This window comes from Ailuropoda melanoleuca, chromosome 2 (genome assembly GCF_002007445.2).
Source record: "Ailuropoda melanoleuca isolate Jingjing chromosome 2, ASM200744v2, whole genome shotgun sequence".
In the NCBI taxonomy this organism is placed as follows: Eukaryota; Metazoa; Chordata; class Mammalia; order Carnivora; family Ursidae; genus Ailuropoda; species Ailuropoda melanoleuca.
This window is the reverse complement of record NC_048219.1, coordinates 198,014,298-198,032,636: the sequence shown is the minus strand read 5'-3', so window position 1 is coordinate 198,032,636 and position 18,339 is coordinate 198,014,298.

Genomic DNA, 18,339 nt, shown 5'->3' with positions numbered 1-18,339 from the left:
GACAGCCATCTCTGTCCTCAGCTTCACACATGTTCTCCCGGCGGGCCTCTTTGTGTCCAAATCTCCTCCTTTTGTAAGATGGCTGGTCCTACTGGATCAGAGGGTCACCCCACTGCAAGGTGACCTCATCTTAACTAGTACCATGTGCAATAGCCTGATATCCAAAGAAAGTCACATTCCAAGGTCCTGTAGCTAAGACTTCCAAGCATACGTTTGGGGGGCGGGGGTTCAATTCAACTCCTATGAGTAGGTGAACCTGAATTTCGTGAAACTCTGACCATCAGGCCCATGCGGTGGACTTCCTTGGTTTTGAGGCACATGACATCCAAATGTGCTACCCTTTACCCTCCTTGCGGTTATCCGCAGACCTTCTGACCAACCCCGCCCCCGTTCTGAGGAACTCGGGAAGCTGGCTCATCACCTTCCCACCCAAACACAGACCCCGTCCTGCGTGATTCTGCAGCCTCAGTGGGTCACGTACCACCCTCCTAGCTTCAGATCCCTTCACTTTCTCGAAGTCGTTGACCCCACCATTATTTAAGCAGACATACCCATGACCATGAGCAGTATGTTGGTATCACCCGGAATGGCTCTCTCTCTCAATTTTAATCTCTGTGGTCTGGCACCACAGCCTCAAGCCTTCAGGCCCACTAGTTCCTTTCCTCTCTGACACCTGCTCTGTGACCTGATTGAGAGGTCAGTTCTTGTACTACGTGGGCTCACTGGGTCACAGCAGATGGAGACCCCGCTTTAATGCACTGGCTGACCTACCTGGCAAATGCAGAAACTGATGGCTTCAGACATGGCTGGAGCAGGGGTCAGGGCACGCAGCCAGTTCTTTATTTCCCCTCCTCTCCTGGCTTCTTCCCTTCTGTCTTTCTCAATCTGGATCGACTTTGTTCTTCAAACAGGTGTCTCCACCTGGCTGCCAAGGTGGCTACCTGAAGCCCTAAGTCTGGATTCTCATGGCTTGTGATCTAGAAGAAAGCAGACTTTCTTTCTTGCAGAGTCCAAATATAATGTCTCTGCAAGGGCTGTGAGAGGCTGCGTCGGCTGGGTTGCTGGCTTCGAGGGACAGGTGCCACATCCACGAAGGGCCCTCTGGAGGTAGGCTATCTGGGCTCACCATTTTGACCCAGCAGACATTTTCACGCTGAGTTTTTACTCCAAGTTTCATGAACCATCATATTAATCTGAATTATACCAATAGCTGTTGACATTTATCAAGGAAGTATTTTCTGCAGCTAATTCCATTAAACCAGTTTAGTTCTTGGATCAATTTTTACACAGTGTTGTTAACCAAATTGTTTTCCATTTTTATTTCTCAGTAATGATCTGAGTCATCCATTTTTGGGGCATTTTTTGTTTTTGTTTATGTTTTTTACCCGTGTCTGATTTTGATGACTGTATCTTCTGCTCTAATGAGTTTTCTTTTGTGGCCATTACATCTACGAAGTCCAACTTCTTGGGTAATTTGCACAGATCTAAATTTTGTTAAGATTTTTATTCTTCTGTCAGTCTAAATCCTTAACAAACTTAACATGTATTCTTACGTTCTGTTACTTTATTTTCTGTTGATTACTTCCACCAACTCTCTCTTTCCTGGTTTAATTTCATAGTTTTCAATGTTAACAATGATGTTTCATTCCATTTTTTCCTCTGTAGCAATGTTCACTTGGGTGGTTCCAGTCTTTGCTGGTTTATTTTGTGTTATTTCTACCAGTAATACTAATTCTGAACTGGAAAGAGTCCAGTAGTTTGCATGTCATAGCGAGTCTTGAGAAAATGGTGTGGAATTATTCTTGGATAATTGCTCTTGACCACAACTGGTCTACTTTATGGCTAATTCCATTCTTTCATACATTTAAAATTACTCTGTGATCTATGAATAACCATTTACTCTTTGTCAGAACAAAGCCTCGTAGGGTAGGTAGGGGAGAGGCCACCTGCCAGAGCAAGGTGGGTGCTGCTTGTCTAAGAAAGGTGACTTTAAATAATGCTCTTCAATCAAATAACTTACATGGTCTCATCCATCCATTTCTCAGGATCGCTCAGTTCCTCCAGCCTTCACTATTGGCTTTATCCAGCTTCTCACCCATGGCGCCCCTCTTCATCCACCAATAACCCCAGTGTGTTCATTTCCCAGGGTTCCTATGCAGGTGCTTGACAGACTACCAATGAAGGATGGACCCAGCACTCCCCACTCTCCCTCTCCCCATCCTCAGTGCTCCCATCCCCATCCCCAATGTTCCCCTCCTCTCCAATCCCCAATGCCCCCTTCCCCTTCCCATCTCCAGTGCTCCTCTTCCCTACTCATCCCCAATGCTCCCCTCACCTTCCCATCCCCAATGCTCTCCTCCCCATCCCCAGTGCTCCCCTCCCCATCCCAATGCTCCCCTCCCCTCTCCAGCCCCAATGCTCCCCTCATCTACCCATAGGCAATACTTCCCTTCCCTACTCATACATTCAGGCTGCTGGGGAAAATACAAATGTAATCCTTTGGGGCCCCTAAAGAGGGGGCTCCCCAGGAGGGAAGCTCTGTTCCAGAGTCTTCTGTTTGTTCTCCTCTCCCAGGCCCTGTCCAGAAAGTCAGCCCAGCTTCCTGGGCACTAGGGTCCCACCTGCTCCTGCCTGTGGCTGCTTCCCTCTCAGACAATGGTGCGGGTGGGCACATGGGGCTCCTGCTTGGTTCTCTGCCCTCACCCAGACGGGCTGAGTCCTAGGCTGAGTGCCACCCCTTCCCAGCCCAACAGTGTCCTTGGGTGGTCCGCTGTCCAGCTCAGAGCAGGAAGTGAAGGAGGGAGGGATGATGGGAATCAGACCCAGCTGGTCTTGCATCCGGGGACCATGTCGGCCCCTCCTGCTTGTGCCANAATGGTGCGGGTGGGCACATGGGGCTCCTGCTTGGTTCTCTGCCCTCACCCAGACGGGCTGAGTCCTAGGCTGAGTGCCACCCCTTCCCAGCCCAACAGTGTCCTTGGGTGGTCCGCTGTCCAGCTCAGAGCAGGAAGTGAAGGAGGGAGGGATGATGGGAATCAGACCCGGCTGGTCTTGCATCCGGGGACCATGTCGGCACCTCCTGCTTGTGCCAGGGAAGATCCTTGGGACAGGCAGCCCTGCTGTGTACTCTCCTGGCCGCATGAGGCCACAGATCCAGCGGTGCTGGTTAGAACGGGCAGTATGGGCTTGCTGGGGGGAGGCAGGAAGGGGCGCACCCGTCTGTCCCAGCTGGCTAGGAATCTGCTGCTGGAGCATCCCCTGGTTATCCCAGGCCCTGATGTGTCAGCCGGCCTCTGGAGCTCCTGGTCTACCTGAGGCTCCCCCGGGGAGGGCTGGAGCGCTGGCCAGGTGGGCTGCCCTCCCCTCTGGCCTCCACGTCCACTCCCCCGGGTCGGAGCTTGGGGCTTTAGCACTGAAGGCAAAGCCCCAAACACCAGTCCACCGCTCAGCAGCCCTGTGACCAAGGATCGTGTTCCTCACCTCTCTGACCCTCTCTTTGGGGATAATGACAGCCCTCACCCCGTGAGAGCTGGCCGACCGCGTGAGCTAATGCTTGTGAAATACTTCGTGCGGAAGCTGCCAGTCCTTCCTGCTGCGTTCCATTGTAAGTATTCATATTCCATAAGCCCTCTGCTAGACTGAGGCTTGTAAAAACGTCGACACATATGTTTTCTTCCTCTTGAGCACAATACACTGTTGTGTGTGTTCTGTACCTTCATAGCAAAGCCCGGGATCAAAGAGGGGTGGGGCACACACGTAGCCTCGTCACCAATGTCCCGTCGCTCCCGACTCCCATCGCCCTGGGCCCCAGCGGGCCTGTCCTCGGCTGGGGCAGAAGCCATCCTGGGTGCCTCCAAAGTCCACCTGCATGAGCCTCTGTGTCCCTCCACGGGGCTTCTCCAAGGTGACACGGTCAGACCCCCACCCTCTGGACCCTTTCATCTCCCTTAGGGCCCCCATGACATGTACATGTGCATCCCCAGAAGCCCCACCCCCGGCACCTGGGGCTATTTGCTGGGATGCCATGACCTTAAGTTAACTCCCTTTGTTGGTGTCTTTGCCAGCTCCTCACCCGACCATGGAACCACCCCTCCTGGGTGCCTGGGAGGCATCTCGGACTCTCCCCCCTGCGTGGTTTGATCACTGACCCAGCACCACGAGGTCTGAGCCCCGATGCTCTGAGCCAGAGACGGGAGCCCAAGCTGCAGACTCCCGCTGTTCAGTCAGGTCACAGCACAGGCCCAGCTTGCCCTAGAAGGGCCTCGGACGGTGACCCCCAAACTGAGTGTTGGAGGAAGCGTACAAGTGAGCCAAAGCAGTATGGAGGGTGTTTCCAGATGGGAGGAGCCTGGCGCAGTGGGCAGAGGGTGGTGGCGGTAGTGGCCGAGTGGGGACAAGACGGCGCCCAGCACCTGCTCTGGGCGGAGTCCCTCTTCCAGAGGCAACATCCGAACGCCCAACGGAGGCGGCGGGAGTGCCCGGGGAGTGGCGCTGGCAGCCTCTCCACACTGGCAGTCTGTTCCGTGACACTGGCGATGGGCCATGTCCTGCCGTTTCCTGGAGCAGACTCAGGGAAGATGCCCCGTGTCCACGTGCTTCTGAGAATGGGGCTCAAAAGAGGTCCTGACCCTCGGCTCGCATCCCTACACTGGGACCTGGTCCGAAGCTGGGACTCTTGGTTATAACGGATCCCCCGAGCCACTTTTGTCAAGCGTGGCCCGGTGCAGCGAACACACCTGTGTGCGTCCCGCACCTGCGCGGCCTCACCGTGCGCCCAGAAGCCTGCTGTGCCTGCTGCGCGCATGTCCGCGGGGGACAGTGCCCGTCCGGTCGCTGTGCCTGCACGCGGACATGTGGGCCTGTGTGCACTTGGGGCCCCTCCTGTGTGCGGGTGTTTGTGCCAGATTGTGCGCTCATGCTGGATTTTAAATTAGGTTTTTTTTTTTATTATAACTGAAAGTGGAAAATAATGTACCTCTGGAATGGTATTAGCTAAACCTTCCACAGTAATAAATCCATGTGCTAATGGTTTGTTTTTGTGCTGTTTGGTTGTCATGGTGACAGGCTGCATTAACTAATAAGTTTGTTTTGAGAATTTTAATGCCAGTTTGCCAAACGTTTCCCTCCTGCCACAAAGGCTTGAGCGTTGACGGCCCTCGTTGCTGGGGACTGACTTGGACCTCAGCGTCCCTCACGCTCTTAAAATGGCCAGAGGCCCCTTCAACAATCTCGGCTTGGAAAGTCTGAGAAGACATCCCATCTGTAAACATATTTAAAATAATGGCACTCGAGAGATGCCACTGAGAAAAATAACCACCGAGGCCGTAATCTCGGTGTTTTGGAATGCGTTCCAATGAGGAATGTCTCCAAGGCTGGCAGGAGGCCTGTGTCTCGTCCTGTTGTGGGACGGGGCTCAGCAGAGGCTGCCCGGGTCCTGATGGCCACTGCAGCCCCGACAGGACCTGCGGATGGTGGCGCCCGCTGTGGGTGGGGCGAGGGGCTTTGGCCGTGGCCTGCTGCCTCGACGCGGGGAGATGGCGTGAGGTCTGAGAGAGACTCCTGTCCTTGACGCTGTGTAGGAATCTCCAAGAGGGACGCTGCCTGCACACGAAAGGAGGAGACCCAGGCTAAATCAGAAGGCCCGTTAGGTCCACGCCTGACTGGTAAAAGGGTCTGGGCTTCAGGATGCCCACTCTGAGGGAGGGGCTTCCTCTGTCCGTGGGAGGCACCTGATAGGGCCCGAGGGCAGCAGGGAGCCGCCCGCAGGCTGCCCCAGCTTCCTCTGCCGTCCCCTTCCTTTGGTTTGAAGGAACCCCTCCTGTTTACCCATCCGGATGGGCCCCATGCCTGCCTGCCGAGACCTGGCCAGGGAGGGTGCCTACGAACGCAGTCCTCCCATTGTCCCGGCCCTGGTTGCTGCTTGGTTCTGCCAGGTCCTCCTGGGGGCCTGGGGCTCGACGTCCACAAGCAGCCCACACGCAGGTGGGTCAGGCCGGTCCTCACACACCAAGCCTTCCCCCCGTCTCCAACTTTTGTGGGGGGTGTTCCGAGTGTCGGTCGGACCTCCAACCTCGTGTCACCAGTCTGCCTCAGAGCCTTGTCAGACCCCAGAGCTGGGATCCTGCAGAGAGAAGCAGGTGGTCTTCGATGACGGACCGTCCTGGAAGTTGAGAGCTCCCTCTGCCGTGGGACCCATGTGGGGCTCAGGAGGTGGGAAGTACATTAACTAATTTAAACTGTGGGTTGTGTACCTACTATGCGCTGAGCACCGCCGTAGGAGCGGCGAAGCTCAGGAACAGCGGACCGTAGCCTGCTCCGCGGGGCCTGGGTTCCGGGGTCAGTGGGGGTGGGCTGCGGGTGACGATGGGGAGGCGGGTCTTTGAAAAGTTGGCCAGAGAAAGCCCGTTGCGGGGGCGTGGGGACGAGGGGGCAGAGGCAGATACTGGAGCTGGGTGGGAGGTAAGCCATCGGTATTGGGGGCCAGCTGCATGACCCAGGGGAGTCCTGCATGGTGCTGCTGCTGGGGAGGGAGGGGAGGGGCAGGAGCGGGAAACAGCCCGTTTGCAGCGAAAGAGGTGACCTCAGGCTTGGATAAGACGGGGTGACGTCAAGTGGAGAATAGGGCTGTGGGTGTCTCTGGGTGACTGGCAGGAAGATGTAGGATAGACTTTCCTGTGCTATTTTGGGGGTGTAAAAGTAATATATTACAAACTCGGAAGAACCATTGTAACATGAATTTTGGTACATGATTAACTTTACAATCTTTATGGTGGGGTGTGTGTGCGTACATGTGTGTACGTGTCAGTACATATGTGTGTGTGTGTGCACGTGTGTGTGTGTGTGTGCACGTGCATGTTTGGGCTGGACTTGTCCCCACTTTAAGTTGAATTTCCAGAAATAACCTGTGCGAATATTCGTAATTACCCTGGACGAGGGCGCTAAGCACGATAGTACAGACACACTTTGTCATCCTACAGTGTCTTGTTCCATTAACACCCCTGTTGGGAACTGAAGGTTTGTGTCTCCCCAAAATTCAAATGTTGAAGTCCTAATGTCTGAAGTCGTGGTTTTAGGGGGGCCTTTGGGGGTTGACTAGGGTTGAGGGGGTGGGGGGCATGGTGGGATTAGCCCCAGGTAGAAGAGGGAGAGAGGGGTCGCACAGCGTCTGCAGCCAGGAAGAGAGTCTTGCCAGGACCCTCGTCCGGGGCTCTGGCCGCGGCGCTGTGGGAAATGAGGGCCTCTGGTCCGAGCCCCTGTCTGCGGGTTCGGTCGTGGCCGACAGAGCCCACCGGCCACTTGCTGAGAAGCAAGAAGTAAAAGCAAAGGGTCTGAATGCTCTTGACTCAGGCTGTGCACTCAGGGAGGGTCCTTGAGACCCTTGCCCAGAGCCCGCGCCCTCCTTTCCTGCACACGGTGGAGACGTCCGTGCTCATAGGGCTTCCCGACTCTCCACAGAGAAGACACAAGATCCGGAAGAGGAGCACGGCCCTTGGAAGCAGTAACATCTGGAAGCTGCTTCTGTGATTAAGACCGATCCTAACAAGAGTGCAGAGAGGCTGAACGCAGCAAGTACAAGGGCCGCGGTGCCCTCTGATGCGGGCAGTTCAGGGCTGGAGCAAAGGACCGCACGCATTCCTGTGTGTGTCACATCCCGCGGACGGCCTAGCTCCAAACACGCCGTACCGGGACGTGGAAAGGCGTTGGGAAGAAGTCTGCCCACAAGGTTGAAGGTGTTGGCACTCACCAGGCTCCTACCATCATCCGCTCTGACCTCTTCATTTTATGGAAAGGCCGGGCTCAGTGAGGCCCAGCCAACCCCAGCTGGTCACCAGAGCCACACCCAGTGCTTTCCAGCTCAGTCGCTTCCCTGTGGGAGGAGGGGACTCGGAGCGCTTGGAATACTGAGCGGAAGGGACAGAGGACTGAGTGGCTTCCCTGGGGCGGTGCCGGGAGGCCCCCTGCAGGACCTGGGGCACCTTCTGTGGTAGGGTGGTGTTGGGGCAGAAGCCAAGGCTAGACTCTGAACAGCAGTGATTGAAACCGTGGCAGCGCGGGGTGGGGGGCACGTACCACTGTGTGAAATGGAAACCCCCTTCTGTCTAAAAGAGAAAAGCCATTTATAGTTCCCTTCGGACCGGATTGTGACATCACTGCCAGCAGATCTGAGAAAAGTCTTTCCTCTTCCAAATTCCGCTTTTTCCTAACATCAGAAATTCCTTGATTCCACTTCAAAGCACCTACGGATGCCAGTTCTCCTTAGCACTGAGCCTCTGCCCGGATTTATGCACCTCGTCTCTGCAGCCCTGCGTCACTTCTCCCACACAGCCTCTGTGTGTCTGCTCCCCAGGGGGTGCCGCGTCTCTGTGCAGAGGCCACAGAAGAGTGCAAGGGGCCCATGGAGCCTGGGTGCCCCACGCAGACTGGGAAGGGCCCGGGGGCCACCAGCACGGGCAGAGGGAGATGAGGGGGAGCCATGGCCTCGCTGCCCTGCTCTGGCTCGGTGCTGGACCTCTGACTGCGTGTGTGTTCCTTCTGAGCCCAGCTCAGCTTCCAGGACTGCAGGGAATGAGGGAAGTGAAGGTCTACTCTCTTCCGAGAACCTCCTGTCTTTACCAACAAGACGGAAGGGTCACCGTGGGCCAACAGGGTTTGTCCTGTATAACACTGAGCTGGGTGTGTCTGGCAGGGGCGCACAGCTGGTCTGCGATTGCCCCGTTAACATCCAGAGGGGGTGAAGCCCACTCAGTGTTGACTTCAAAGTGATCGATAACTTCCTGTGCTTGCACGCGGTTTTCTGGGTTTGTTCTTGTGTGTTTGCTTGTTTGTGCATGACGTTGGTCGCCTTGGGTGGTGACAAAGTTCGGCTAAGCTTTGCTCAGGGTCCTAAACCTTCTGGCACCATCCGTAGATCCATCTCTGCCCTTCCCAGTAAATCCAATTTTAGCAAGAACCCTGCTAAATCCGTGTCACCAGGAACCCCCTCTTCATAATTTAGATTAGGTCCTCATGCCCACCACCCCCCAGGTGATGTCTGATCTCCCCAACTTGCCTTCAGCAAGAATCCTGTTAGGTTGCTTTAGCCAGAAATTAGTAATTTTCCATCCATGGACCCTGCCCTGCTCCTTGGCTATAAATTCCCACTCACCTTCGCTATATTTGGAGTTGAGCCCAGCTCTGTCCTGAGGTCTCTTTTCCCAGTTGCAATAGTCCTGAATAAAGTGTGTTTTTACAGCTTTAACTACTATTCAGCACTGGGTTTTCTTTGACAGTAATTGCAGCTACTCTGAGAGAAAAGCAGAGCTTCCTGTCACAGACATACACGCAGGAGCTCCAAGACCACAAAGCAAGGGCCTAGCAATGGTTTGCACTTACACAGAGTCAGGGCTGGACCCCATCAGGTGTCCCTCTGACTCGGTGCTTTGTGGGCTTCAACCGTGGGCAGGGCCCGGGCTCTCCTCCTGTCCGTGGTGGGAGTGCTTCAGTGACACAGCCTGTAAGCTGAGCCGAGAGTTACTGCAGGGCCTGGTCACAGGACAAGAGAAAGGGAAGAGGGAGCAGACTCAGGAGCAGAGGACCAGGAAGTGAGGGGGAGAACAGAGCAAGAGCCAATTCAGACAGGACAAGCAAGGTTCTACCAAAAATTGCCTGCAGGTCCCTCTCACAGCCTCGCCATCCGTGTGGGTGACGGAGACGCTGGGCAAGGCCCTTCCAGATTATTTCTGTGTGGCCCACACATGCCAGCATCAGTCTTACCTGGGAGCTTGTTAGAAATGCACAGGTGCTCAGGCCCCACCCCAACATCCTGAGTCAGGATGCCCTTTAAACAAGCCCCCGGGGACTTGAGAGCGCTAGGAAGTCTGCCAGGCTCTGCCCTAGGTCACACAGAAGAGCTAAGGAGGCTTTATGAGCTTTCATGGCTTGATACCTCCTCAAACAGCCTTGGCTAACACCTAATGAGCTCGAATCCTATTAAAACCTTTAGTTCATTTGATCTCTGTTTGTGTTTAAAACATGTTTGCTCTATTCACTTGTTTTGCATAATCACGGGGAATACTGTTGCAAGGCAACTTGATACTCAGAGAGGGAAAGGGTCTCCTGAAACAGCTTGTTTTTGTCGATCTCGCACGGGCAGCTAGCAGGGTACTATGCCTCGCCTTCCTGATTCTGCCCAAGTTAGATCACATTACTTTCCAGGGCCAAGGCATGCAGAGAAATATTCAGCCTACAGAACCGGCTGCAGGAAACAATAGCTGAACTTGCACTTGACTGACCTGCAGGTCATTGGGTTTCACTGGACTTGCACAGCCCCATGTACAGACCTGTGGGTAGGGAAAGAAGACCCTGCCCCAGGAACTGAAGAAACAGAACTAGCCTGCAAATGCTGGACTGCAGAGCACAAGAAGTTACTGGATTAATCTGAGAGCACATATTGTGGAAAGGGAGGCCATTAATTCTAGATGACAAACAGAGTCATGGAAGGACAAGGCAAGGAAGTGAATATTTATTGAAACTATTTTGTTCCAAGCATCATTTCATGCATATTCTTAGTTTGACTTTGCCACAAGACAGTGAACAGAGCACATTCTCATTTTTAAGATCAGAAAACTCATACTCAAAATGATGTCATATTCCTAGATGGCCATTTTTCCATCCATCCATCCATCCATCCATCCATCCGTTCACGTATCCTTCCTTCCGTCCATCTATCCATCCATCTCTCGGTCCATCCATCCATCATCCATCCGTCCATCCATCAACCATCCATCCATCCATTCATCTGTCCATCCGCCCATCCATCTGTCTGTCCATCTGTCCATCCATCTGTTCACCTATTCTTCCATCCATCCATCTATCCATCCATCTGTCTGTCCAGCCATCCATCCATCCATCCATCCATCCATCCATCCATCCATCCATCTATCCATCCATCTGTCCATCTGTCCATCCGTCCATTCATCCATCCATCCATCCATCCATCCATCCATCCATCCGTCCATCCGTCCGTCCGTCCGTCCATTTGTCCATCCATCCATCCATCCATCCATCTATCCATCCATTCTTAATGATGTTTCTGTGGCTTATGGGAACTTTAAATGGTTACAGGTATTCATTGTTTCTGACACTCATGTACAAGAAATGTAATCTATAATTGTAGTGTTCTCCCACTCACTAAAGTTGATGAGGACTCCAGTATTGGGTAATTTTCCACAATGCCTTCCCCATTCTTCCCCATGTTGTGTGAGAACTCCAAGGCTACCGCTGCCACTATTCTCTGTCCAGGTCTGTTTTCCTACCAGAGAAAGTAGTGACTCTCCCTCAGTGCCAAGCTTCATATTGGGACTTTGGTGAGGGTCCCCAAGGTCATGGCACTTGTTTCTCAGGCACCATGGGCACCATGCAGCCCCTGCTTGAATCCTGTGGCCTCCCAGGCATGAGAGAGAGCCGAGAATCCCCCCCTTGTTCCTGCTCCAGCATCCTGCTGAGGGGACAGCCATGTGCCAAAGCAGTCATCTTGGACATCCAGCCCCGTATACCACCTGCAGATTGCTCCCCTGCCAGCCTCCTGAAAGCTCCAGAGAGACTCCAGCGAGGACGTGCCAGCTGAGCCCGGCAACCCACAGCTCCATGAGAGAGAGCAATACATTATTGTTTGAACGACAAAATGTTGGGTGGCTAGTTGTACAGCGATAGATAACTGGACCACGTACCAAAGGTGAGACACTGACATGCAGAGTGCCACCTCCCTGAAGTCGGCCTTCCACCCAATGGCAGGTCAGGGAGCACAAGGGAGTGGAGAGAGATGGTGGGTGCCATCTTCTCGGAAGGATGAAGGGACAGAGCCGCAGTCATGGCTCAGTGGTACCCCCACCATGGGCGAGTGAGCCGCAAGGTAGGACACACTCAAGGGAAGACAGCTCAAAGCATACAGGAGAGAAGGAGTGGGTGGGCCACCTCTGGAGACTCTGCTCAGACCCAACCCAGGAACACAGACCTTGAGCTGGGATCAGCTGCACAAGGTGGGTCTTGGGTTGGGAGATGTCTCGTAGCAAAACACGAAAAGAGTCACTGATAAATGTTTCAGTTTTGAATATTTCCATGTATGGGTGCAGAACAGAGAGTCCGCAGAGCTGGACGCCCGGGGTTCACGGCCACGCCGCAGGCCCAGTGCAGGGGGCAGAGGGAAGATTAGAGACCACCGTGGTCCTGATCATTTATTTATTTTTCCAATGACCAAGTAAAATCATGCGCATTACAAATTCAAAAATGGCTCTCCAAAAATGGAAAAAGAAGGGGGAAAACCATAGGCCTGAAATTCCCAAGAACAATTCTAGAGAAGAGCCACGTCAGGGTAGGTGAGTAAGGAAGTAAACGGTCTTCAAGGTGCTGGCCGTCAAAGCTAGGCGTGGGAGGCACAGGGCCAGGCGGACAGACAAGACCCGTCAGAGGAAAGCGATGGCTTTTCAGACCAAGTGGGAAAGATCGGGTTTATGCGTCATTAACATGTTCGGGGACAAATCGCTCCGCACATGGAAACAGAAGCCAGTTTGAGTCCTAAGTCTTCAGAAGTAAATACGTCTGCATCCATCCGCTAATTAAATAGTAAAACCCCAGATTCCAATGTTCTAGAACCCAACAATGTTGAAAAGGTCTGGCTTTGTATGTCCCCAGCTCCAGAGATCACGATGGAAAGTTCTGATAACTGCGCTTGCGTAAAGTAAAATAGGGGGCACGTCTCCCACGAGGTCAAAGGCAAACTAGGAATGTGGGGAGCTATTTCCCACACACCTGGCAGACAAAGCCCGGTAGGTGAGGGTTTTTGTAAGTAAATCAGGCAACAATCTTTCCCAGGAAAAGAAGTGGCAAAAGGGCGCCCACAGTCAGCACAGATATACAAAAACTAAGTGAAAACAGCCAATAATTGTAGGAGATACATGTGAATAGAACAATAAGATAGATTCCTATTGGGTGTAGAAATACCACAAAGGTTGAAAAAGCTCTGTGTTGGAGAGTATTCTTGCATGGTTAGCAGGAGTCTTAAATTAGAATTATCTAGAAGACAGTTTGGGAACAGGTGTCCTAATTCAGAATGTCTCTGACTCTTGAGGCATGGTTGTAAAGGAGACAATCACACAAGGTCAAGGGGAGAATGCAGGAAGACGCTCGCAGGATCTTATTTCTAAAACAAAGTGGAAAAGAAAAGAAACAAACCAACAGAAAACTATAAAAGGCCGTGCCCGGGTATTGGCTGTGTGAGCTGTGATAAACACATCGGAATAACACACAGTGATTCAAGACACTGATGTACACACGGGTTGTTAATACCGCACTATTTCTGGAACCATTGTTGATGGGAAATCGCTGATTTCAGAACAACGCGCACACTGTGACCCGTGTATGTGAAACCGTGAGCTTGCATTTCGCAGACAAGCAGCCTTGCTGCCTGTCCTGATGCAGCATCTGCCTGGAGTGGGCTCGGGAAAGACAGGCGTCTCATGTCCTGTGCGCAAGCGAGCCCAGCCAAGCGCCTGTCGTGTCCAGGCAGCAGAGCCTGGAGGATTCCTGCTTTCTACTTGTTGGACTGTTTTGTTTTTTCCACTTTGGGCGTGTACCGTTTCTGCCTAAGAATAAATTTTCAGAGATAAGCCCAGAGCTCTGTGTGGGAGGCCCAGCATTCCCGCCCCCTCCCATGGCGGTGTTTTTGAAGAGTGCAGAGCACTTATCAAAGCCTGGGGGGATTTGAGAACAGCGCCTGGCTGCCCTGAGCTGCCAGGCCTGGGATGCAATGGCCCCTCCATCTGCTTCTGGGCCCTGGTGTTCAAAGCGTCACGCCTCCATTATCACAGGGGGACTTTCAGAGGCGCCAGGAGGGCAGTTGCGAGACGTGGCATGGCTCAGAGAGACCGGCAGGGCCTCCAGGAGGCGTGGGCGCTGGGCTTGGGCCTGGTGTGGAGGGCCCGGCAGCAGGGACAGGCTGGCCGGGACGCCGCTCGCAGCCCCGTGCCTTCCAGAGTCCCAGGCAGGGTGAGACGCGAGCGCATCCGCTGTGAAGCGGAGGGACGTGCCGCGGCCTCACTCGGTTTCCCCTCCTTACCCCTTCCCTGCCTGCTGCACAAGCCTGGAGGGCAGGCTGATCTGAGGACCTGTAGGGGCAGGTGGGCTGGCTGGAGGGGCGGGGACAGCCCCGCACCGTCTGCCTTTGCAGCGCCAGCCCGTCCCTGTGACTCTGCCCTGCCCCTCATGCTCCCACATGCCCCCGTGTGCCCCGTGTGTCTGTCGCTTGCCCGCGGGACCACGGCGCCCTAAGGTGCAACTCTGTCAGGTCAGGGGCGCAACCTCTGAGAAGCCGTGTGGGTCTGGCTGTCACATCCTCAATGCGTTGACACCTGCCTTATCTGGTGTCTGGCTCCGCTCGGAGGGCTGAGGTCTGAGTCGCTCACCTCCCCATCCCGTGTCTGGAATCAACACCCTTCTGGAACTGACACAGAAGCCACAGTTGGGACCTGCCTCGGTGGCTCCCACACGTTGCCGGAGAGTCAGGGTTCAGACACAAGTGCTCCTCACGGAGCCTGCAGAGTGCAGGTGCACGTGCCCTGCAGAGACCTGCACCGCACCCCGTCTCCTCCTCCTGTGGCCCCTCGCAAAGCCCCGTGCGGCTCCTCTCCTACCCAGCCCGGCCGCCGCCTCTCGTAGCTCGGTGACCGCGGGACTCTGGTTCCTTCATCTGAAATCGGGACCGAGCAGCGAGGAGCATCACATGTTGGAGATTCTGGAAGTCCAGCCCTCTTGTTTTGCAGGGAGGGAAACCGAGGCTCAGAGAGGGGAGCAGGCGTGCTCCGATGTGGACACCCGCCCGCAGCAGGGCTGTGGTCCTGGCCACGTCCTTGGACAGCCCCGCATGGATCCCAGCAGCCTCGCTGTACAGAGCCCCCGAGCTCCTGCACGCTGGTGCTGCCAGCACGGGGGCGGGGGGGTCCTGCGAAGGCCTCGGGGGGTGTCCAGGGCTAGCTCAGGAGAGGGCGGGATTCACAGACAGTGGTGGCTTGCAGGTGGTGGCATGTTCCATCGGGACACAGCTGTCACCTACACGAATCACTCTCATCTCCCAAACCTCAAGGTCTTCATTAGGCCCAGAATCTCTTCAAAACCAGCCCAGAGCAATTGGACCGCACCCCCGCAGCCGCCACGCTGCCTCCTTGCTCCGCCGTTGTAGCTGGTGCTGGTCTGGGACACTCTCCAGTGAGGGGTGGCCACAGTTCAGTGTCTTCTGCCCTCAGCTGTCTTTGACTTGTTTTCCTTCCCTGTAGGTGACGAGGCTATCTGCCCCCTTTCCCCGGGCACGCAGCGTGCCGTGCCGTACGTTCCATCCGTTGCTTCGAGCACTAGCTGTCACCTTCTGCACCGTGGCCGTGCCAGGGGTGTCCTGGCAAAGTGTTACTTGGATGGGACTGATACCCAAGGCGAAGACTCCAGAAACGGCACCAGCTCGCCCGCTGGAGCCTGGGGTGGGAGGTCACCGCAGTGTTCGTTCCAAGAATTGTGATGACAGGCGCCGCTGCTGTTGAGACCCTGCGTGGCTCCTCCCTGGGGCCACAGCGGCAGTGAGCGGAGGGACGGTGGTTGTGCGGGATGCTCCGTGTGTGTGTGTGACCATGGAGTGCCACCCACATGGGGAAGGCCCGGTGGCATCAGGGAGGGCTTCATGGAAAAGGTGTCCTTGGAGAGGGCTATAGAGGATGGGAAGGAGCTCCCCGGGGCAGCAGAGTGGGGAAGAAGGGTATCCTGGGGAAAGGCACAGTGGGTCCCTGTGTGGGGTGTGGGGATGCAGGGGGGTCGGGGGTGCCGAGAGGGTCGGGGAGGTCCAGGGGTTGTGTCTTGGGTTTGCAGCAGCTGGAGCCCAGTTGTAAAGCTCTATAGTTCGTTCTCTGTTTCTAATGATAAGAGCACTTCTTGGGGGTGCAGAGGGCAGGGCCGAGGCTGGGGAGACATTACCTTACTGTGAACACGTCTTTAAGATGAGGACTGGAGGCTCAGGGACCCGGGGAAGGTGCTGGTGGCTCTCCCCTCTGGGTCTGTTTCTAGTATTAAAGTTCTGGAAATGGGGGTCAGGATATGTGCAGGTGTTAGTGTTGTTTCATGTTTGTCCCTAGGACAGGGCAGGACCTCTCCTGACGGACGGGCCAGACCCTGCTCCCGCTCAGAGCCTGCAGGTGGCTGTCCCGTGTCCTCAGGGCCAATGTCCTGCCCTCATGCCCTTGGCACTCCCCGTTGTGGTGCATCTTGAGTCCACCTGGGCTGGCTCTGCTCCTGCGCTGGCTGCCGTGCAGCGGCTCCCAGCTGCCCCGTCTGCTGTCACGTCTGCTCCTCCGACGGCACGTGCGTCCTCGTCTGTCACTTCATCATCTCTGCTCATCTCCCATCCGAGCTCCTGGAGTTGAGCTGAGAACGTGGAGCAGATGCCTTCCAAAAACTGCCTTCATCCTGTTGTGAAGCGTGGCTCCGAGCCACACACACACACACACACACACACAAACACACGTTATTAAGTGCACTCGTCTCTGCATCCAGAGGTGACACACTCACGCGGGCCGTAGGGTCGTGTTCACCAGCCGGGTCCTCGAGAGTGCGCTCTCCCGGGCGTGGGGGGCAGGCGCTCTCCCTGTCCCCAGGCAGGACAGCGCCCCCACTCCCCAGCCGTCTCACAGGAAGAGTGGGGCTTACTCCCGGATAACTTGAAAATGTATAATTATCCTCTTTCCAGAAAGAGCAAATAAAGTCCTCGAGCCCCGGGTGCTTCCACATTCAACCCCTCCTGCCAGCTTCCCAGTCCCGGGAGGCACCCTCATTCCCCCACCACCCACGTCCCTCCCAGCCACCAACAGGACAGAGAGTGGCCCTGCCGTGGGTGTAGACATGAGGTGGTTGACGTGGCCGGGAGAGTGGCTCAAGCACAGTGGTGTGGCTGTGGGTGGGGGTCTCACGCCTGCAGACACCCGGCCAAAGCTGCCTCTGTGAGGCAGGGGTGCATAGGGGGGAGAGGGACCGCTGCTCTTGGTCTCTTTTTTCTCTTTGTGCCCAGGATGTCTCACCTCAGGGGTCACAACTGCAGACGACAGAAACCCCTCTGGTAGACCGCGGACCCATGTCCCCAGTTCCAAGGCTTTTACCCGAGTGCTTCCTTGGGGAGAGGATGGCGGGCAATGGGCACATTTCAGGTTGAGTCAAACGCAGGTGCTTTGCTCTTTCCTGTGGGTCGTTTTCACAGGCGGGGGCCTGGAATGGAAACCGGTTGGGGGATTTTACTGCCAGAAGCACGATTAACGTCTCACCGGCTGATGAATCAGCCGCAGACCTCACGGGCAACCATGAGGAGGCTCCCGCCTCAGGGACGCGTCTGCCGGGATGGACGGAGGGGGCGTTTCTATCCAGTCCCCTCTTAGCTGAGTCCGGCTACAGCTGGGACCACGTGTCAGACCATGTGTCAGACCACGTGGCCCACGTGTCAGACCACAGGGATGGAGACGTCATCACCAGACTAGAGAGCAACGCAGGGGAGGTGTCAGCAAGACAGGCCTGCTTGTGACAGTGCTGTTTCCGAGGGTAGCGGAGACTGAGGTGGGAGCGCCTGAGCCCGGGTTTCCTCGACTGGGTAAAGCGTGTGCTCTTCCCGAGTCCTGCCTTGGAAAGATGCTGACACCAAATCTTAGATCACAGTTGCTGTCTTCCGGCTAAACAAGCCCGTGTTTCTCATGCACGGCTTGTACCTACTGAAACTTCTAGGTCCCCGGTAAAGGTCCCTCCCCATCATGTAATGCTTTGGTCTGAAGTCTTCTATATTCGTTCCTCGGATTTATCTCCTCTGACCTTAGCTTGCTTTAGGGAAGGAGGCGGGACTGTTAGCTTCATTTGCCCGAGGAGGAAACCGATGGTCAGGCAGCTTCCATGCTTCCCGAGGGTATCATGGCTCCTGAGCCTCCGGTGAGGGAGGGCGGGTTAGGGGCAGGGTCTTTCCCTACCGGAACAGCTCTTCGGCAGGAATTTTAACTGCACACAGAGACTTTGTTTTGTCCCCCAGTCACAGAAGCCAGGGCTGCTCTGCCAGCTTCGGTGCTTGGCTTCATGTCCCCAGGGCTCGGTGTAGTTACCGATCGTCTGGGGCCTCCGCGAAATCCTGCCTCTTTGGGAAACAGGCAAATTGTCACTGTGTCTTCCTTGACTTCTGAGGTGTGGGGGAGCCTGTCAGGAGGGAAGGCTCGTTCTCTTAATGGAAAAAGAGATAAACGAAATGAAGACTTTGATTATCTGAGACGACATCAGCGGACTTACTGCTCTCCACGGGGA